This window comes from Vicugna pacos, chromosome 2, assembly GCF_048564905.1.
Source record: "Vicugna pacos chromosome 2, VicPac4, whole genome shotgun sequence".
Taxonomy (NCBI): domain Eukaryota; kingdom Metazoa; phylum Chordata; class Mammalia; order Artiodactyla; family Camelidae; genus Vicugna; species Vicugna pacos.
Window position 1 is genome coordinate 7,170,605 of NC_132988.1, and position 21,891 is coordinate 7,192,495.

General features: G+C 35.8%; 1 protein-coding gene across 1 annotated transcript in view; it reads right to left on the reverse strand.

The window, feature by feature from the left end:
* The window catches only part of FSTL5 (follistatin like 5), a 625,236-nt gene that overhangs the window by 386,642 nt on the left and 216,703 nt on the right, over positions 1-21,891 (reverse strand). The gene's annotated exons all lie outside the window — the stretch shown is intronic.

Here is a 21,891-nt window from a genome sequence, read left to right on the forward strand (position 1 = left end):
AGGTGATCAAGAGACTTTAAATACTTCAGCAAGAGCGATCATGGTTAGCACGATGGGTGAAGTTCAAGTATTCTTCATCTCATTTAAAATTAATAGGTGTTCTCAAAATTATTGTACAATTTGTAAACAGGCTACAAAAATATTTGATGGAAATCACAGGTTAAAGAATAACACTATGAATTACCTATAAAAATAAAATAGAAGCATGCTTTCAATAATGTGCAAATGATTTTTTTCTCATTCATTAATCAAATTGTAACCTCAGTAAATTATTTTAAATCCTCTTTTATTATCATACATCAGGATGTCAGAAGTCATGACAAAAGACAGAAGCAATGAAATACTGCCTTGTTACTGTAATGTTACCATACCCTCATTTGTTTTCATTACAAGATATTTCCATAGTCTTTCCAAAATTATGAGCCCACTCTGCTCTAATTTGAATCACAAGTGGAAAAAAATAGGCTCTTCTGACGTCTGAAGATGCCCTTTCTCTTTAGCTGCTGTACTGAGTTGAAATTTACCATCTCCAAACTGCAACAGCACATCTAAAGTTCCTTTGCCTGAAACACATTGAACACAACTAGGAAATCTTTCCTAAGAACAGCTGATGGACGCTGACTTCTAACTATTGCATCTTTCTTCTCTAGTCCATGATGGGAGATTTTTTTCCCCCACATTATATAATTCAGAGAAAATAATTTAGTTCGAGAAAGGGTAGACTGCTGCTCACTGAGGCAAATTATTTTCCATATTCTACATAATCCCAGAAATTCTGGCTACTGGAGTAAGTCCTGCTAGTTCATACAGAACCTGAAGGAGATTCTGGAGTCAGGGTTAGTGTATCCCCAGAATGATGGTTCCCTTTTAAAAATTACATCCCAGACCTTTTCAACGCTGTATGTAATAAGGCTTCTATACCCCCAGCTCTGTTTTCTCTAGGATGGCAGGCAGTTTTTGCAGAACTTCTTTCTGGACATTTATGAGAATTCTTCTTTTTTAAAATTAAACACAAAACGCTTCTTGCCTTCTCCTTAAAACTCAGTCTTCTCTTGGCGTCTATGACACATGACTTTCCTGGTTTTCCTCCTTTCTCTCTCCGACCTAGATACGAATAACTGGTATCACTGGGATGTTCCACAGGCGTTTCAGTTTTCCGTGTGGATGCTTCATAGTGTTCAAAACTGAACACACAGTATTTTCCAATTTTAGGAAGGAGTATCATATTCTTAGCTGCACATAAAAGAAGTCCTCAAGGTTTTACTCATTTTCTCTTCTTCCTAATCTCACGCAGACTCAGAGTTTCATCATCCCCGACTCCACCCCCAGTGCCAACAGCCTCGCTCAAATCTCCATCCTCTGTTAGCCATCAGTGGGTTTCTAATTAGTCTCTTTAGTTCTCTAATTTTCTCTCTTATGTTCTTGCAACCTGTTGTGTCACCTAATAATAGAGTGATCTTTATTTTTAAAAAAAACCTTTCAGCTTGCTCATTGAAAACATTGTAGTCTCTGCTGATTGCACTCAGAATAATATCTTACTTTCCCTGAACTAGCAGGCTTTTTATGACTTTGCCTTTGCCTGTTCCTACAACTTTAATGCAAACTTGGAAGCTCACTTCACTTCACTTGCATTGTTGCCTGTGTGCTTTGTTTCCATTCTTCATTCAGTTCTTCAAATCTAACCCCTCAGACTTTTTCTATGGTTTCAGCTCCTTAAGATAGAGCCTGGGCATATTCAAAATTTTGACACCCTGCACATTTTATCTAAACAACGAGTGTATTATTCAGAGAAGCCTGAACATCAGTTACCATTTAATAAAATTATATCTTTTGATGATAAAATTAAAGTATAAAATCTATTTAATCTACATTTTTTTTCTTCCTATACCATAAAGTCTTTCTCTATAACTTTATAAAGCAAGTTGTTATCTGTGGCCAGATAGGACTCATACAGCAGCAGCTCACCTTGCAAAATATTGCAGCTGGGAAAATGAAGGAACAAAAGAAGCCTGAGGATTTGGTGAATTTTACATTGCTTCATTTGCATTATGCAATTAAATGGCATCTTTTTCACTTTCTCTTTGAGCTCTTTCAGGAAGAGAAGACCATGAAAGCAAGCATTCAATGTGATTTATAGTAGACGAATAAAATGACTTCTCTCCCTCTCCTCCTTGCCTCTGGAAATATCTAAGTTTATATTTAATTCAGAAGAAGAGAGATTGAAATAGAATGAAGTATTCTGGGCTACAGTCTCAATCTCAACCTTTTGCTTTATCATTTGAGGACATTTATCAAGTGGCCTTAATTCCATAATATACATTTAATATTTGTATACACGTTCACTGTGTGTTATACACCATGATTATATTTGCATGCTACTCAACATCTTGAAATTGTCCTTTAACTAAAATGTGTTTCCCTAAATTGATCATACGCTCTTTTGAAATTAATGCCTTAAGTAATATAAGGTATTAATTATTTAATTTGCTAATGTTTCAAGTCATTAATTACTAATTAATGTAATGAGCACTTTCTGTATGCCAGACATACAGATATTTGAGTAAATTATGCAGGCAACTTAAAAATGAGGAAATATAAATATTTTAAACATGTCTGGAAATTATGTTCAACTTTGAAACTAATCAAATACATTCAAAAATTTATATATATTTTCTATATAATTATTTGGATATTAAATAAATTGAAAAATAATAGAGTTCATGCTTGACAGGGTCAAAAGTAAATGGCATATTTAAATATTACTTGTGTGAAAATCACTTAGTAAAATTCTTTATGAAAGAAAGAAAGCAATATATAATAGGAATATGAAATATCCACAAACTTTGGTTTAAACCAAGTAATGAGACCATGTGCTTAGGAAAGAACTCAAAATACAAAAAAAACAAAAAACAAAAAAAAAACCACACATTAGAAGATGGTTACTTCAGGGTTTTTCAGGCAAAAGTTAGAAAAAGTTGACCGATAGGGATTTGCATATATTACAATGCAAAGTGAGAGAAACGTGGTACAAATTTCTGCTTATAGTATTGCTCACAATTACATTATATAAATAAAAACTGCATTGAAAAAGGATCAAGGTAACTAACCCAAAATTTGATCAATTTATATATTTTTAGAATAGCACAATTTTAACTAAAATAGATTTCTGCTTTAAATTGGAGAGAGAGTTAAATAAACATAGTGTTTGAAATGAAACAAGAAAAACATCTTGAAGCTAGTCTTCTGTTTCTCCCATTCTACACGTTATCCTCAGTCCTGGCGCCATATTGACCCCCTCCTGCTTTCCATAGCGGCTCTCTCTCTCTCTCTCTCTGGTATTTCTTTTTCAGTGCACTGTACCCATTACATGGTCAAGCCAAAACCTTAGGTGTCACCTTCTTTCTTTTACTATTTCAAATCAGTTAACACCGTTTGTGGATCTAATTTTCTCAATCTCTCTAGAACTTGACTTTTTCTTAAAACCACCGATGCTGTTTTAGTTTAAGTGGCCATCATCTTTCACGCAGTCCTGTCTGAACCCGCTTATTCTTTGGACTCAAGGATGTCCCACCTCCCTCAGGAATCTAGTTTCCACAATATTGTCAAAGTGATTTTTTTTAACAACTTGGTATGTTGTTATTAATTTTTGGTCATCTTCTTTCAGTGACTCCTTATCATGAACTAGTTACTACCTAAATCATTAGCATGATGTCAGTGGTTGTGTATTTGATCACTTTAGGCAACTTCCTCAAAAATAAAACTGAAATTATTGTAATTTCTTAATGCCACACTCTCTCACAGGGTGTTCATTGGTAAGCGCTTGGTCTTATAAGCATAGGCATGGCTGTTGGTGCCCTAGAAGAATCACAGTAGTAACATGAGCAATCACTGACCACAGGTCCCCATAACAGATACGTAATAATGAAAAGTCTGAAATATTGTGAAATTACCGAAATGTGACACAGAGACTCAAAGGGAGTAAATGATGTTGGAAAAATGGTGCTGACAGACTTGCAAGGATGCTATAAACCTGCAATTCATAAATAATGTAATATCTGTGAAGCACAATAGAGCAGAGCACAGTGAAATGGGCAATGCATGTGTGTGCACACGCTGTATCAGTTCTGCAAGTTCTATTTAATCTTAAAAGCTGCTTGTTTTATAGGCTTTTGTTTATCATATGTTTAACAACGTTTCTTTTCTTTATGTATGTGGAAAGCACTTATTTAATATTATGTATCTATCGGCATGATTCATCTATTTGTTGTTTTCTTTGTTCTCACTTAGGATTTTTGTTAGATTACCTGAAAAATGATCTTTTGTTAGGAGTTGTATGCAATGAAACTTTTTTTTTTCCCTGTGGAACGGCACAGAGCCGTAAGGTTAGAGTTTGTTTGGAAAGAAGACCTTTGTATTGCTTGCTTTGTCCTGGTGCCTGCTGGGGCACTATCATCCCAAATCCCATTTAAAATAAAATCACTGTATGAGGTTTTACATATTGCGGCTGTCATGTGAATTGAGCCCAAATCTCAGTGGAGGAACAGTTTGTCACTTTTATTTTTAAGAGCGTTTTCACAATTGAGATAGACAATGATGGCTTCCTCTGCAAGCAAACTGATCTCTATTTCATTGAGGTCATGGCTTTTGAAAGTCTCAGTGTTAGGCAGAAGCATTCTGTCAGGTTCTCCTTTTTACATGATTTTTTTTTTGCCTAAAATAACTGAAAATATACAAGCTCATTATCATCCGGTTTGGTCAATACTTGCTGATAAGCTAGTGGTTTCAGAGGCTATTTACAATGTGGGGTTCCACCACAACCTTGCTCTTGACCCCTCAAGATTACCCTCTTTTTTGTCATTTAACTGATTGATTTTCTGAAGCGCTTTGGGTTTTAAGTGACATTTGGTGGTGTAATGTTTCCATCTGGATGATTATTTATGTTATTTACTGCATCATACAGTCACAACTGGAAGTCATTCTTTTTCTATTTTAGAAAATGTTCATTTTATATATACTTCTCATTTCTGGCATAGCACTGCTCATAAAACTAAAAAGATGAAAAATTTGTTATAAATTCATTGTAAATTAAATATTTTAATCAAAAGACAAAATTTTAGACATACATGCAAGCAAAACTAATGGTCCTATCCCTTGAATGATGTATAAAAAATGAAAAGTGGGCCTTGAATTATTAAATAAATTGTCAAAAACATTCTTAATGACACTTTGCTAGGCCCACTTTATGGCTCTATATTCAATATTTTATAGACTATATATACATCATTTAAATAATTTTTGCATGCATTTTCTAGTTATCATCAGGAGGAAATATTACAATATGTTTAATCAACGAAGAAAGATTAGATAGAGAAGAAAAATTCAAGTGACAATTAGAGTAGCACTGCGTCTTTGTACCACATTCATGTATTTTGGCTCAATAATCATCTCTCTTTGAATTGCATTCAAGGGCAACTATAGTGCATAGCTTAAGTCCTAACTAAAACCAAAAATGGTCATGCTATTAATACAGAGTTAAATTGTATTTTTTTTAAGTGGCTAGTAATCAGATGTTTGTTTTTCAGTAATTTAAATGTCTTCAAAAGTTAAGGTATTTATTTTATTAAAATTTTTGCAATAAAAGCATCATAACTCCTTACATATATTACTGCAAAAAGTACAAAATGTATATAAATAAGAAACATGTAATGGTGTGTTTATATTTATATTTAGATATAATTAGAGTGTTAAAAGATTAACAAAGTATATATTTACCTAATAAGTGAGAAAATAATTCTACCATCTTTAAAATAAAAATATAAATTTTGTATACTCTTTCTAAAAATTTTGTTTAACTAATATTCTTCTGTTATGTAAACTTACTAAACATTCAATCCAATGTTCAGTTTTAAGTGCATACTTATTTTTATTTAAACATCCATCTATATGTATACAGATTTATGAATCTATTTATAATTCTATATTCAGGAGTAATATGAGTTCTATTTTTTTCCCCTTCTCTTTCCCAGCTTGGTTGAGATTATGTGAATAGTGAGTAAACACATGCATTCCAGCAGATGAACTGAGAAGCTCAAAGCCAAGAAGGAATCATGATTTTGCAAACATTATTGGGCGTTACTTTTACTTGAGCAGTACTAACTTCCTCAGGGCTTCAGCTGATAGTTCACACAAAGAATGTCACAGAGGAGGTGCTTGTATGACCTCATGATTTTGATCAACACATACAGCCTAAACTCTATAAAGGAAATCTCTTTCTGGTTTACTCACAGTTCGCATCTCCCTCAAACTGGGAGACCCAACAAATAAGGACATATGTTTTAAAACTTAGAAGAAAAGACAAAAGGACTGTGAAATTCCAGATAAAGGGAAAAAAATAACAATAAGGATAATAGGGCTCTGATTATAAAGTGTGAAATAAAATGTCCTAGCTGGAACATGAAAAGGGAGACATCAAGTTTACTGATATATTATTATTCCTGAAAAAAAAATCATTTTATTCAATTTAAATATTCATTCCTTTGTTCTGTCCTTTTTTATCTGCAAATCGCAAACTTCTAATTTATTCTCCACTCCCTCCCACTTTTCCCTTTGGTAACCATAAATTTGTTTTCTATGTCTATTAGTCTGTTTCTGTTTTGTAAATAAGTTTATTTGTGTCTTTTTTTTAAGATTCCACACATAACTGATGTTACATGATATTTCTCTTTCTCTGTCTGACTTAATTCACAGAATGATGACCTCTAGGTCCATCAATGTTGCTGCAAATGGCATTATTTCAATCTTTTTTTTACAGCTGAGTAGTATTCCATTGCATAAATATACCACAGCTTCTTTATCCAGTCATCTGTCGATGGGCATTAAGGTCGTTTCCATGTCTTGGCTGTTGTAAATAGTGCTGCTATGAACATTGGGGTACTTGTATCTTTTTGATTTATAATTTTCTCGGATATGTGCCCAGGAGTAGAATTTCTGGATCATATGGTAACTCAACTTGTAGTTTTTTAATATAAAGTCCTTTGAATATCAAATTTAAGTGAAATAGTGATAAACAAATTCTAGAAATTTTCTCTTGATCTAAAACCTCATTTAATTTTTCCATCCATTGTTTGACATGGATATTATCATCCTAAGCTTATAGATGATACCACTGGGCTAAGAAATTTATATTTCTGGTGGTTATTAATTTTTCCTGCAACTATGACCTTTTTCCTACATATTAGAATTGTGCTTTGAAATGCCCAATCAAAATCTCCACTTACAGCTTTGATACTCACTCTAAAAGGCAATATGGTGGCCTTCTCCCTTTTCTGAACTTCCTCTTTTTCAGTCTTTCCTCTGTCAAAAAATGGCTGATTTCTGAAACTTTGGTATTGTCTTTGATGTCTTTGACTTCAGTGCTTTGACTCTGTCTTTGTCCCACCCCGCCCTCATGGACAGACTAGCAGCACATGACATTGGACTTCCCTACAGAGTATATTCTGAATCCAAGAACTTGCCTCACCTCCTCCGCTGTCACAGTGCATTAGTGTCACAGCATCACCTCTGAGCTAGAGCCTCGCCACTTTAATAGCCTCCCACCTGAGCCCCTCTCTTTTACTCCCCTCATACTGCAAAGTCTTCATCACACAGGAGCCAGAGTGATTGTTTTAAAATATAAATCTGTTCATGGTACCTCCTGGGGCAAAACACAGCAGTGACTCCCACAAGGGACAACTTCCCAACTGCTTGGCAAAGTGAGCAGATCTCTGCAGGAACTCATCTCAGGCAACTCCCCAGCAGCATCTCAGCCACATGGAGTAGTAATTTCCCAAGCACAGGCCATGTGCATCTAACTCCATACCTTTCCAATTTCTTTGCATTTTGCCTTAAAATTTTTTCCATATTGTCACATGGCTAGCACACCTCACTCCATTAAATTCTTTGCTCAAATGTTAACTTATGAGAAGGACCATCCAAGACCTTCTTCTAAACGTTATATTCTTCTTGCAACCCTGGAACACTTTCCTATCTGTTACTACTGCTTACCTTTATCACTATTATATTTTATATTTATTTCCTTAAACTCTGCTCTCTCCCATTAGAATGTTATTTCTATGGAAGCAATAGAATTGTTTCTCCTATCTGGTTCTCTGATTCAGAATACAGTAATTTCTTAAGTGTTAATCTTTATTAAACTTAAATATTATTAACCGTGTTAGCAGACATCCTTCTCAAGATCATTAACCACATTGGCAAAGACATTTTTTCCCCCTCTGCAGTAAATTCACACTTGCCATAGATTAGGTCCTGGATATCTCTTGGAAGGTCATTATCCTGTCTACCATGTTGATTAAACACAGCATATAAATGTAACAGAACCTTGACTCATCTATTTCATATTTGTCTTTCTGAAAAATATATATGAAGCTGACACTGATATATTGTTGAACTCTAAAATGGTACGACTGCTCTGGCAAACAATTTGGCAGTTTCTTAATAAGTTAAACATATACTTACCAAATGATTTAGCAAATCCATTCTTAGGCATTTTATCTTGGAGAAGTAACAACTTATGTCCGTTCAAAAACCTGTAAACAAATGTTTTATAGGGGCTGTCTTCCTATTGCCCCAAACTGCAAACGACCTAACTGTCCTTTGACAGGTGAATGGATGAATGAACTGCAGTGTTCACACAATGGAATACTACTCAACAATGCAAAAGAAACAAACTGTGGATTACACAACATAAATGAATCCCACGGCCATTATGCTGAGTGAAAGTAGCCAGTTTCAAATGGTCCTGTACTGTGTGATTCCATTCATGTGACATTCTGGAAAAGGCAAAATGACATAGAAAGAGATGAGATTAAGTGGCTGCCCTCTGGTAGGAATGGGGACAGCGTGTGACTGCAAACAACCAGCCAAGGGAATTTGGGGAGGGGAGTAAGATAACTTCCTTGTACCTTGACAGTGAAGGTGGTTACACACATCCATATGTGTGTTAAAACTCACGGCACTGTACACCAAAGAGGTAAAAAGTTAAACCTGACTGTATGTACATTTTAAAACGATCAACCTTACAATGTTCCATGATACAGTAATTTATGATGTTGCTAAGGAATGAAGCAATTCTAACAGCTTTGACTGGTAAACATCAGTGATTTACCAATTTAATATATCTAGCCCCTAGTCTGAAAACTTTATTTCAAGTCAACATTTGTTCTTTACTCACTACACACATACACACACACACACACATTTTCATCCTTTTTTCATAGTAGGGTTAACTGCATATTAAAGTAGTATCAATTAACTTCAGGACTTGGAATCAAGAGCATTTGGTAAATATTTTTAATATATTTAGGAACACACTATACTGAATACCTAGGACATCGTCTAAAACAACAGCGAATGAAAAATAAACAGGTGTACGAACAAACACATCTCTTACTCACATTTATGTTTTAGAAAACATAGCACAAACTAATGCTGATTTCTCTGAGTCTGACGTTTGAACCCCAGCACATGTTCTTGCTGACCATCAGCTGTTTCTTCTGACAGTGATGTACCATTGATCTAAATATCCTAGAGGGAAAAAAGCGCGCAAGTCCCAGTAATAGCAGGAAAGGACTTGGTTCCCTGTGCATTTTTTTTCTTTTCCTTTCCTTTTATAAAAGAAAAATACACACACACACACACACACACAAACCTGATTTTCTTTTACACTGTATTATCTCAGGCCATCCAGCTTCATTATAGCCCAACGGAAATTATACATGCCATGTAATACTCTGCATTATAGTCAGGGTCAGAAAAGCCTTTTTCCCCCTCTATTTGGATGGTTTCTACTGCGTGATGCCTTAGTTTTGAATACAGGAATTTCCTAAAATGCCAATCTGCATGAACCCTCAAAAATTATTTATTAACCATGTGAGCAGGTATCTAGGGAATTTCATAAAATGGCCTCAAACTAATATTTGATGTTAGTTTTTATGTAGATCAGAGCCCGTCTTTGTGGCCATTTAAAATTCCTATTTCATCAGGCAATGTTTAGACAGAAATGTACAATGGCCTTACAAATGATCAAAACAGGGCCTGAATATTTGTCATATTTGATTAAATAGTATTCAGTTACATCGAAGTCCCTCTTTTACAGTTTTCCTTTGCTCTCATATTCTCTGGTCAGTTTTTTCCAGATTTTGTGCCCAGCAGTAACACTTTCTTCCTCTTAAGAGACCTAAGCCGACAGTAATGGACTTTAAGCTGATCACCTGCCTTATCTTAAATTGTTCCTTTCTATTTCAGGATTTTCTAAAATCACTAGTGACCTACTACTTGAAAACCACAAACCCTCAACTAATTCCTGACAACGGATTATTTGGAAACTTTATCTGCTGTGCCAAAGCAAAAGTGTAATATTTGGAAAACGGGAAACGTTCTTATAGCTTTTGGCATCTTTACCAACTAATAATTTTCTTTTCTTATCTGTGTACTATTTTACACTTATTCATCCCAATGTTACTATTTTAGAAACCCAGAATAAACATTTCAATCCAATGATATTACCTGTAAATCCAAAGTATTCATAACAGTTCTTTGTTAAGGAAACATAAAAATTTTAAATAACAATAAACAAGAATACTATATCTAGGGTATTTCCTTTTTACATAGATCGAAAAGGATAATGGAAAATAAAAATGATTTTAAGCATGTTTTATCTTCATTTATTTTCTCTACACACTGCCATTTCCATTTCCAGTGGAATAATCATTTTACAAAACTCGAGTTATCTTTCCAGTTGAAGGAAAAGTCACAGCCTCTTTCCGTGGGAGAGTAGCTGCCGTGTCGGAAGCTGTCTCTCACCATCCACATAGGAGGCTGACTGCTAAATGGCCCATTGAAACGTATACATAGTTTCGTTTCATGTTGCCTCCAAAAGACACCTATCCAAAATACTCAGGTGTTGTCCTATTCAGGTCAACTGGGAATTAATGGGCAAATATACGATTAAGGACAGAGTTGAACTCAGCAACACACCAGCCAACTGGATATAATTGACATCTATAGACTGTTTCATCCCCAAACAGCAGAATGTGCCTCCTTCTTAAGCTCACACAGATCATTCATCAAGAGAGATCACACTCAGGCCCATAAAAACACCTTAACAAATTTAAAAGCACAGAAGTGTACCACGTCTGCTCTCAGCCCATGATGGAATTAAACTGGAAATCAATGACAGAAAGATAACTGGAACAAGTCAAATATGTGGAGATTAACAACATACTTCTGAAAAACACATGGGTAAAAGAGGAGATCTCAAAACAAATTAAAAAATATTTTGCATTAAAGAAAATGAAAACATAAGCTTATCAGGAAGACTGGGGCACAGTTAAAGCAGTGCTTCGAAGGACTCACGTCCCTCCCCCATCCTCGCTGCTGCTTTATTGAGATACAAGAGACATACACATTGGATAAAGGTAAGGTGTACAATGTAACAATTTGATGTATGTCTGTATTGTGAACTGATTCCCACAATAAGGTTAGTGAACACACCCATCACCTCATATAACTACAGTATTATTTTACAGTGAGAATATTTGAGTTTTTTTCTTTCAGGAACAACCAAGTACATAAGGCATAAATATTAAATATAATCACCATGCTGTAAATTAGATCCTCAGGAGTAATTCAGCCTGTGACTGGAAGTTTGTACCCTTTGATCACCTTTTCCCCATTTCCCCCCTCTCCCCAGCTCCTAGAAACCGTCCATCTACTTTGTTTCTAGGAGTTTGGCTTCTTCTTCTCTTTTTTTTTTTTTTTTAAGTATTCCACATACACGTGATATCATCCAGTAATTGTCTTTCTTTAACTTAGTTCCCTTAGTAGAACATCATCAGGGTCCATCTATGTCATCACACATGGCAGGATTTCTTTCTTTCTCATGGTTTAATAGAATACACATATATATGATTCACTCATCTATTGATACCCAATTAGGTTGTTCCCATGTCTGGTTATTGTAAATAATGCCACACTAAACTAGGGATGGAGGTATCTCTTCAAGACAGTGATTTCATTTTCACTGACTATACACCCAGAAATGGGATTGATGGATCATATGTTGGTTCTATTTTATCTTATTTTGAGGAAACTCCATAGGCTTTTCTGCAGTGGTTGTGCCAATTTACATTCTCACCAGTAGTTCACAAGGCTTCCTTTTCTCCACATCAGTGCCAACATGTGTTTCTCTTGTCTTTTTGGTAATAGCCATGCTAACAAGTGTGAGGTGATACCATGTGGTCTTCATGTGTATTTCCCTGATGATCAGATTAGTACATTTACATGTACCTTTTGGCCATTTCTATGTCTTCTTTGGAAAAACATCTATTTAAATTGTTTGCCCATTAAAAAAATCAGATTATTAGGGTTTTTTTGCCAGTGAGTTATATGAGTTTCTTATACATTTTGGATATAAATCACTTATCTAATAAATGGCTTGCAAATATTTTCTTCCATATCTTAGGTTGTCTTTTCATCCTCTTGGTTTCTTTTGCTGTGCAGAAGCTTTTTGATTCGATGTGGTTCCACTTGTTGATTTATTTTTTTGCTTGTGCCTTTGCTTTCACATTCAAAAACTGTTGCCAAGATAATGCCAAGGTATTTTCCTCTAATTTTTTTCTTTTTCTTTCAGGTTTTTTTTTTATTGATTTATAATCATTTTACAATGTTCTGTCAAATTCCAGTGTAGAGCACAATTTTTCAGTTATACATGAACATACATATATTCATTGTCACATTTTTTCTCTGTGAGCTGCCATAAGATCTTGTGTATATTTCCCTGTGCTCTACAGTATAATCTTGTTTATCTGTTCTACAATTTTGAAATCCCATCTATCCCTTCCCACCCCCTGCCCCCTTGGCAACCACAAGTTTGTATTCTATGTCTATGAGTCTGTTTCTGTTTTGTATTTTTTTTTTAGATTCCACATATGAGCGATCTTATATGGTATTTTTCTTTCTCTTTCTGGCTTACTTCACTTAGAATGACATTCTCCAGGAGCATCCATGTTGCTGCAAATGGCATTATGTTGTCATTTTTATGGCTGAGTAGTATTCCATTGTAGAAATATACCACATCTTCTTTATCCAGTCATCCGTTGATGGACATTTAGGCCATTTCCATGTCTTGGCTATTGTAAATAGTGCTGCTATGAACATTGGGGTGCAGGTATCATCCTGAAGTAGGGTTCTTCTGGATATATGCCCAGGAGCAGGATTCCTGGATCATATGGTAAGTCTATTTTTTCTTATAGAAGTTCTATGGTTTCATGTTGTATCTTTAAGTCTTTAATCCATCTTGAGTTAAATTTTGTGAATGGTTTAAGATAAGGGTAAAACTTCATTCTTTTGCATGTGGATACCAATTCCGCAACACCTTTTATTAAAGAGACTGTCCTTCCACCATTGAATGTCCTTGGCTGTTGTATGAAATATTATTCAAATACATATGGGTGGGTTTATTTCTGGGCTCTCAATTCTGTACCACTGGTCAATGTGCCTGCTTTATGGCAGTGCTGTTCTCTTTTGATATAGCAATATAGTTTGAAATAATAGTAATATAGTTTGAAATCAGGAAGTGTGACAACCTCAAGCTATGCTCCTCTTTTTCAAGATTGCTTTGGTTATTTGAGGTCTTTAGTGATTCCATACAAATTTTAGAATTGTTTCGTCTATTTCTGTGAAAAATGTCACTGGAATTTTGATCAAGATATGCATGAATCTATAAATGGCTTTGGGTAGTAAGAATATTTTTTAAAATGTTCATTCTTTTGGTATGTGAACATGGGAAATGAACCCATTTATTCATGTCCTCTTCAATTTCTTTCATCAATATTCAGTGTACAAACCTTTTACCTCCTTGGCTAAATTCTAAGTATTTTGTCATTCTTAACAATATTACAAATTAGATTATTCATTTTGCTTTCTGACAGTTTGTTGTTTGTGTATAGAAACACAATTGAATTCTGTATGCTGATTTTGTTTTCTGAAACTTTACTGAATTCATTTATTAGTTTTAATAGGAGAAAACCTAGATGACCTTGGGTATGGCAATGACTTTTTAGTTACAACACAGAAGGCATGATAAATGAAAGAAACAATTGAGAAACTGGATTTCATTAAAACTATAGACTTCTGCTCTGCAAAAGGCAACATCAAGAGAATGAGAAGCCAAACCACAAACTGGGAGAAAATATTTGCAAAAAAATCCATGTCTGATAAAGAATTGTCATCCAAAATATATAAATAAATTTTAAAACCTAAAAAAAAAGAAAAACCTGATTAAAAATTGGGCCAACTACCTTAACAGCCATCTCACTAAAGAAGATATAGAGATGGAAAATAAGCACATATAAAGATGCTCAATATCAGATGTCATCAGGGAAATGCAAAATTAGGCAAAAAGTTATCTCTACATTCCTATCTGAAAGGTCAAAATCTAGAACACTGACAACACCAAATGTTGGGGAGAATGTAGAGCAACAGGAACTCTCGTTCACTGCTGTCAGCATCGTGACACAGAGCAGCCACTTTGGGAGACAATGCGGTGTCTTCTTACAAATTGAAACATATTCCTACCATACAATCCATCAATTGCACTTGGTATCCATACAAAGGAGCTCAAGTCTTATGTTCACAAACCTCCTGCACACAGGTGTTTGTAACAGCTTTATTTGCAATTGGCAAAACTTGGAAGCAGCCAAGATGTCCCTCAGTATGTAAATGGATAACACAATGTGGTAGATGGATAAATCTGAGGGATATTATTTGATGTTAAAAATAAGAGGTACCATCAAGCCATGAAAAGAAAAGGAGAAATCTTACATGCATATTACCCACTAAAAGAAGGAAGTCTTAAAAGGCTATATACTGTAGGACCCAAACTACAGGACATTCTGGAAAAGGCAAAACTATGGAGGCAGGAAAAAGATCAGTGGTTTCCAGGGTTTGAAAGGGAAAAGAATACATAGGCAGAGCACAGAGGATTTTTAGGACAATGAAGCAATCTTGTATGATATGACAATGGTGGATGTAAGTTATTACGCATGTGCCAAAACCCATAAAATATAGAATACCAAGAGTGAACCCTAAAGTAAACCACGGACTTTGGGTGACAAAGATGTGTCAGTGCAGGTTCATGGATGGTAACAAACGTACCATCTGGTGCAAGAGGCTGATAGCAGGGGAAGCCATACAAGTGTGGTGCCAGGAGATACGTGGACACTGAAATCTCGGCTCAGTTTTGCTGTTAAACTAAAACTGCTCTATTTTCTTGTAATAAGCATGTATAAATGATCCGTCTAATTTCTAACCTAATTTCTCACTGTCACATACCTTTGTCATCATTATCAGGCTTATATTGTATCTTGGGCAGCAGTTTGCTAAGTAATTCAAAATTTGCGTAAAAATATAGATTTCCCCCAATTTGTACTGTGATGAGTAGGGAAGCAAAGACAGCCCTCTGGGACAGTAAAAATGTTCCAATGCAAGTAATCTGAGATTTAGAATCATGAACTTTGTTAGCATTTTGATGACGTCCAATTTCATCAGGAACCTATTACTAATGACTAAAATAAACGGATATAAAAGGTAATTAATAGGCGAAAAACAGGTGCTGGTGTGCATAGGGAGATGTCAAGCTCATGAAGCCAGGGTAGAGCTTCTCACGTCTGAGGTTCTCCCAGAAATTAACTAACGGTGTTGCCAGCAAAGCAGGAGACCCCCAGGTGCATTATTCTTTGTTCTTTATCATAAAATTTTTCCTCACCTTCTTGAATGTTTTCTGTAAGATCTATTCAATGTTTATAAAATGTATCTTTTTGTAAAAATATGCCTGTGGTGCAGAATATTAGACATTCATTTGAACTTCTGAGTGTTTACATCTATTTAAGCAGCTCTTGTCTGGAATGGTTCTCTCACCTGGAAATAGAACGGTGTAAATTACAAGGGAGAGATGGGAAGAGCTCAGGAAGAGGCGGCTACAGGCAAGGAGGTTAGTGCAAACTTGCTACTGACCAGATGAGGAACTCAGGACAAGCTCAGACCTCTACAAGTCTCACAGTCTCAATCCATCCCGTCTACACTGGAGGAAATACCGTGAGGGTTAATGAGTCAGCAGACGTGAAAGACTGACACGAAATGCCCACTGTCATCTTCAGGGCTGAGGCTGCCTTTCTTCTCCCTTCCTCTGCTCTGTGTTTCCCAGGAAATTTTGATACACAGTGGAATGGAATGCAATATACAATGGTGCTCACCTTCCACTGAAAGTAAAAAGAGCACAGAAATACAGCTTCAACAATATAATGAATGCTTTACTTAAACTCGTCAAATGCCACTTAATTAAACTGGGCTTTCTTTTCTGTGAACTGTCTCCTGTGTCAAGTCTAATAATTTAGAAATCAGATATATCTATATGCAAAACACATTTTAAATAATAGTATCATTTTTAGGTATTTAGATGATACTGCATTTCTCCAAAACAATTTTTTTTCCATTTTAATTAAAAATCTCTGGAGTGTCATTACGTCACCATCGACGTAAGTCCTTATCAACTTCATACCCTGTACTTTACAGATGTTAGGAAGTTACGTCTAAGGCAAGAGCATTCTGAAAATATTAAAGTGTTAACAAGTCTGCCTCCCTATCTCTCTTCAGATTACAAAAAACATTTTTATTGAGGGAGGAGTATAATATGAAAATTAAACACTAAATAATTATTCTACAAAACAACAATAAAAAGACTCAAGCTCTGTCTCTCATACAGTTAGTCATAAAGTCTCAGGTAGAAATTGAAACTAAATTTTGGGATATATCTCCTTTTGATTTTAAATTATTTCTATCCATGAGAGATGTCATGATAAATGGAAACTAGAATTTTAATTTTAATTTTAAGAGGTGAATTTAAGGTTAAGGTAATTATAGTCTTCAAAAACAGAAAAGTCTTTATCCCAGTCAAATGCATAGGAGACCATTCATTTTTTTCTTTTAATTTTGCAACTGATCTTTGTCATGTTTTGAGACCCTAATACATACCCCAAATTCAATTTCTACAGCTGGAAACTGAGAAAATTCAGGAGAAAAATTAGGTGAATTATTCTGATGACTGGCTTTGCTGCTTAACTTAATTTTAAATATCTGAATCATTTCTACGATTGAAGGAGAGAGATCAGCACAAATGATCTAAATTTCAACTGGGGATGTTTTTGATTGACTGCCAGATCCTAAAATGTTCAAAGTAGGAGGCCGTTACTGTCTGCATATTTTTTTAATACTATAACTTTAAGGGAGTAGAGTGGTCTAAAAAACGATGCAAGTAGACACACGCAAGGATGGGTTCTGTAAAATTTGCCATTTGCATTGTCACAAGCTGGAAACTTAGGAAATAAATGAGGACGAGATCATATTTGATTCATAGTTACATAAACGGCTGAACGAGCAAACGTCAACAAGGGAAAATACTCGAGCTATTTCTTTGCTCAATACATTCTTGATGGCATTACTAAGTTTTGGAAATCTAACTGCGCATTTTTTTTTTTTTTTTGTTCCTTGGTTGGCTTTCGGGGGGGGCAGGAGGTAATTAGAGTTTTTTTTTTGAACTTTTTTTTTTAGAGGAGGTACTGAGGATTGAACCCGGGACCTCATGCATGCTAAACCTGCACTCTACCACTTGAGCTATACCCACGCCCTTAACTGTGCATTTTGAACTCTAAAAATAAATTAAGTCCCCAAAAGAGCATAGACAAGAACATATTAATTAATTAAAAATTTAAAAAGTCAGTGGGCTGCTAATATGTTTTTCTCAATGCATGTGTGTGTGTTTTCCTTTTGGCAGGAACCCTTAATTTGGATTAGTTAGGTAGTCACAGCTGCTCTCATGTGATGCCAGTGCCATCAAAATATGAAAGGTGTTAGAAGAATAATATGGAGAGAGACTGAAAGGACTTAAACACAGTATAACTAATTAGCTAGAAAACTCAACCAGGTCCTGTTTGCTTTCCTTTAATCAACGATTATTTCTCAAAAGCAAATTACACACCAGCCCTTGGGCTGCACACAGTTGAAGCAACTGGCAATTCTATAATAGTCCTGTCTTGAATGAAATTACTGTTTAATTTGGGAAACCAGATAAGGAAGTTAAGTTCCGTAATTCATATTGGTGGATAGCTGTACCACACAGCCTCTGTTAGAGGAAGTTCTTTTATTTCGGTTGTGAATGGGAGGCATTAAGACAAATATCTTCCACATTCATTAATCATATTTGGATACAAAAAGGGCCAGTCCTTTGAACAACATGAATGGATTCTGAAGTAGATAATTACAAATGAGTAACTCTCCACATCATCCTTACCTGCATCTGTGTCTGAAAGTCATCTTTAATGATATCATTGATTGTAAAGCTCACTGTATTCTTAAAGCTCCATCACCTTTGTACTATATTCGAGGGCTATATGCCTAATACATAAGAAAACGGACACATTTTGTTTTAGAATGTACACATGCTAAATCTGATACTGAAACACACCACAAATATTTGTATAACAATCCCAGAATCCCTGGATGGTCAGCACGACAATCCTGATTTAAGCCATCCTCTACAAAACGACTGTAGCATTGATTTCAACGTCCATGTTGTAAGAAAATTGATAAACAAAAACCTCCATTAAATCGTCGGGAGACCAGCAGGGGGAGCTCTCAGGCTCCGCGGTAATCACAGAGCCCAAGAAAGTCTCCTCCTTTTCCTTGGCCAGGACCCAATCAATGTGAAAGCATGGACTCTTTATTTATTACAACCCCGACGACTTCCTTTTCCCATCTATAAAAGCATTCTCCTTCCCTTGCTGTGCAGGGGACTTACGCATAGCTCACCATGGTTGCAGACCCCAAATTGGGATTCTCTGTTGAACCCAAATAAACCCATCTTTGCTGGAGAAACATCTGGCAGCCGATTTTTTTTTTTTTTAGCTCCAGGCCAAAATTTGTGTTTAAATATTTTTTGCCAAGCTTGGTCAACTTAAGCTTTCAAGTAGGTAAATTCATGACTGCTTACTTTTTATTGGCTTGGTAATTTATAGGAAATGCAATATTTCATGGTTCTAAAGAAAGTCTGTCGCAAATTCACAAATCCCAAATCCCATAAAAGCATTAGCAGGTAAGGCTGAGAGTCATTTAACCTAAATTGATGTTGCATGTTTTCAAGGGTATTGCCTAGTTATTTCAGCACAGATAAATTAAACTGCTCGTTCAGACCTCTGACCAAGAAGGGAAAAACTAACAACAGCACGACCAACAACAAAAAAACTATTACTTTACCCACTATTACCAAGGTTGTCTCGTCAAAATTCAGGTACATGTTTGATCAATTGTTATTTCCTCCATAAATCAGTGTTGTCTTCTATTTCTGAGCGGCATGTTATACTTATTTAATTATCTATTTATTTTTAATATATTTTATTGAAGTGTAGTCAGTTTACAATGTGTCAATTTCTGGTGTACAGCACAATGCTTCAGTCCTATATATACATACATATATTCATTTTCATATTCTTTTTCACATAAGTTACTAAAAGATATTGAATATAGTTCCCTGTGCTATGCAGCATAGAGTTGTTTATCTATTTTATATATATTAGCTAGTATTTGCAAATTTAGAACTCCTAGTTTATCCCTTCCCTCCCTCTTCCGCTCTGGTAACCATGTTTGTTTTCTATGTCTGTGAGTCTGTTTCTGTTCTGCAAATCAGTTTATTTGTCCTTGTTGTTTAGATTCCACATATAAGTGATATTATGTGGTATTTTTCTTTCTCTTTCTGGCTTACTTCATTTAGAAAGACAATCTCCAGGTCCATCCATGTTGCTGCGAAGGGCATTATGTGATTCATTTTTATGGCTGAGTAGTATTCCCTTGTATAAGTATACTATAACTTCTTTATCCAGGCATCTGTTGATGGACATTTAGGTTGTTTCCATGTCTTGGCTATTGTAAACAGTGCTGCTGTGAATGTTGGGGTGCATGTATCTTTTTGAATTAAGTTTCCCTCTGGATATATGCCCAGGAGTGGGATTGCTGGATCACATGATAAGTGTATTTTTAGTTTTTTGAGGAAACTTCATACTATCCTCCATAATGGCTGCACCAAACTACATTCCCACTAACATTGTAGAGGGTTGCCTTTTCTCCACATCCTCTCCAGCATTTACCATTTGTGGACTTTTGAATGACGGCCATTCTGTCTGGTGTGAGGTGGTATCTCATTGTAGTTTTGATTTGCATTTCTCTGGTAGTTAGCAATACTGAGCATTTTTCATGTGCCTATTGGCCATTTGTATGTCTTCACTGGAGAATTGCTTGTTTAGGTCTTCTGCTTATTTTTGGATTGGGTTGTTTGTTTTGTTCTTATTAAGTTGTCTATCTATCTATTTAGCTGTCATCTAGTTCTCTGATCTATACTATTGCATCTCTTTACTTTCCCAATTGTAAGTGCTTCTCAGATTTTTTTCATCTTTTGATATATCCCTAGTGATAAATTTAGCATCTTTTAAAAGTTTTTTAGATTCATCTCTTAATATTTTCTAGGATTCAGTCCAGTATTTATTCCACTTTAATACATACATGAGTAAAATTGATGAGCAGGGCCATTTATTGATCAAATATTCACTCGTATGTAACTATTAGTCTTCCAATTTAAATCACTTTCTCCTTAAGACTAGTCTTCGTGAGATATTACCTACAGATAATCTTGCACATGTAAATGTTCAGCAGGGACATACCTCATATAATTCATTCATTTTACAGGTGAGGACACCTAAGTCCAGCAAGAATAGACCTCATAAAGATATTGATTCATGTAGCCCCTGCACACCAATAGCCACTCAAGTTCATGCTTTCTTTTTCTTTTCCCCCCCAGTTAACCCATTGACTTCATCAAAGTCCAACTGGAAGCATAAATGGGCTTGATGAATATTGGTTAAGACCTTACCCATTTTCCTGGAGTAGTGCTGGCACAACTTTCAGACGAACTTTGATGAGGTCAATGAGTTAATGGGGGAAAAACAAGAGACAAGAAAGCATACACTTCTTTTTCTCCTGCTCATCCAATCACACTGCTTTTCCCAGCCTCCCTTAAGTGAGGCACAGCCAAGTGACTGAGTTCTGGTCAACGCCACGTGGTAGGGCAAGGTGTTTCCCTTGTAGCCTGGCCCATTAAAGTCCCCCACGGGGGATCCTCATCCTTTCTGCACTCCCTGGATGACAAAGGGAACCTACAGACCTGCCACAGAGCAGAGCCCTATGGTGGAAGCAGCAGCCCAGGTCTCTGATTATAGCATGGAGCAGAGCCCGCCAACCCTGAAACCCCCTGAAAAACCCCTACTGGACGAGAGCAGGTGGAAGCAGTCATGGTGCATCCTGTTACGTTGCAGCAGACCTGGGAATTGCTTGTGACAGGAAGCAGCACCCTGGACTAATAAACCAGCACTGATGGTGCCCGTGGGTTACTTTGCATTTTGTCCAGAAGAGGGTTTTGTCAGAGATTCCACTGAGGTCTGCAATCCAGCAAATGCTTTCTGAGTTCAAACACAATGACTATTTCTAATGGATGATGGGTGACAGAAACGTGAGATTGTATTTAATATATACTTGGATTTTAGTAATCAATTGTTGTGCATTTGGCAGATAAATTAAGAACTAGTCACACTCTGATTCTGTCTCTGCCTCATTTTATGACTCCAGCCAGACAACAGTACACCAAACATCAACGGTGCTACTAAATGCTTCTGACTTGATGTGTTCAGTCACTTTTACTCATTTTTGTCTATGCTGACATAAAGAGTACTAAAC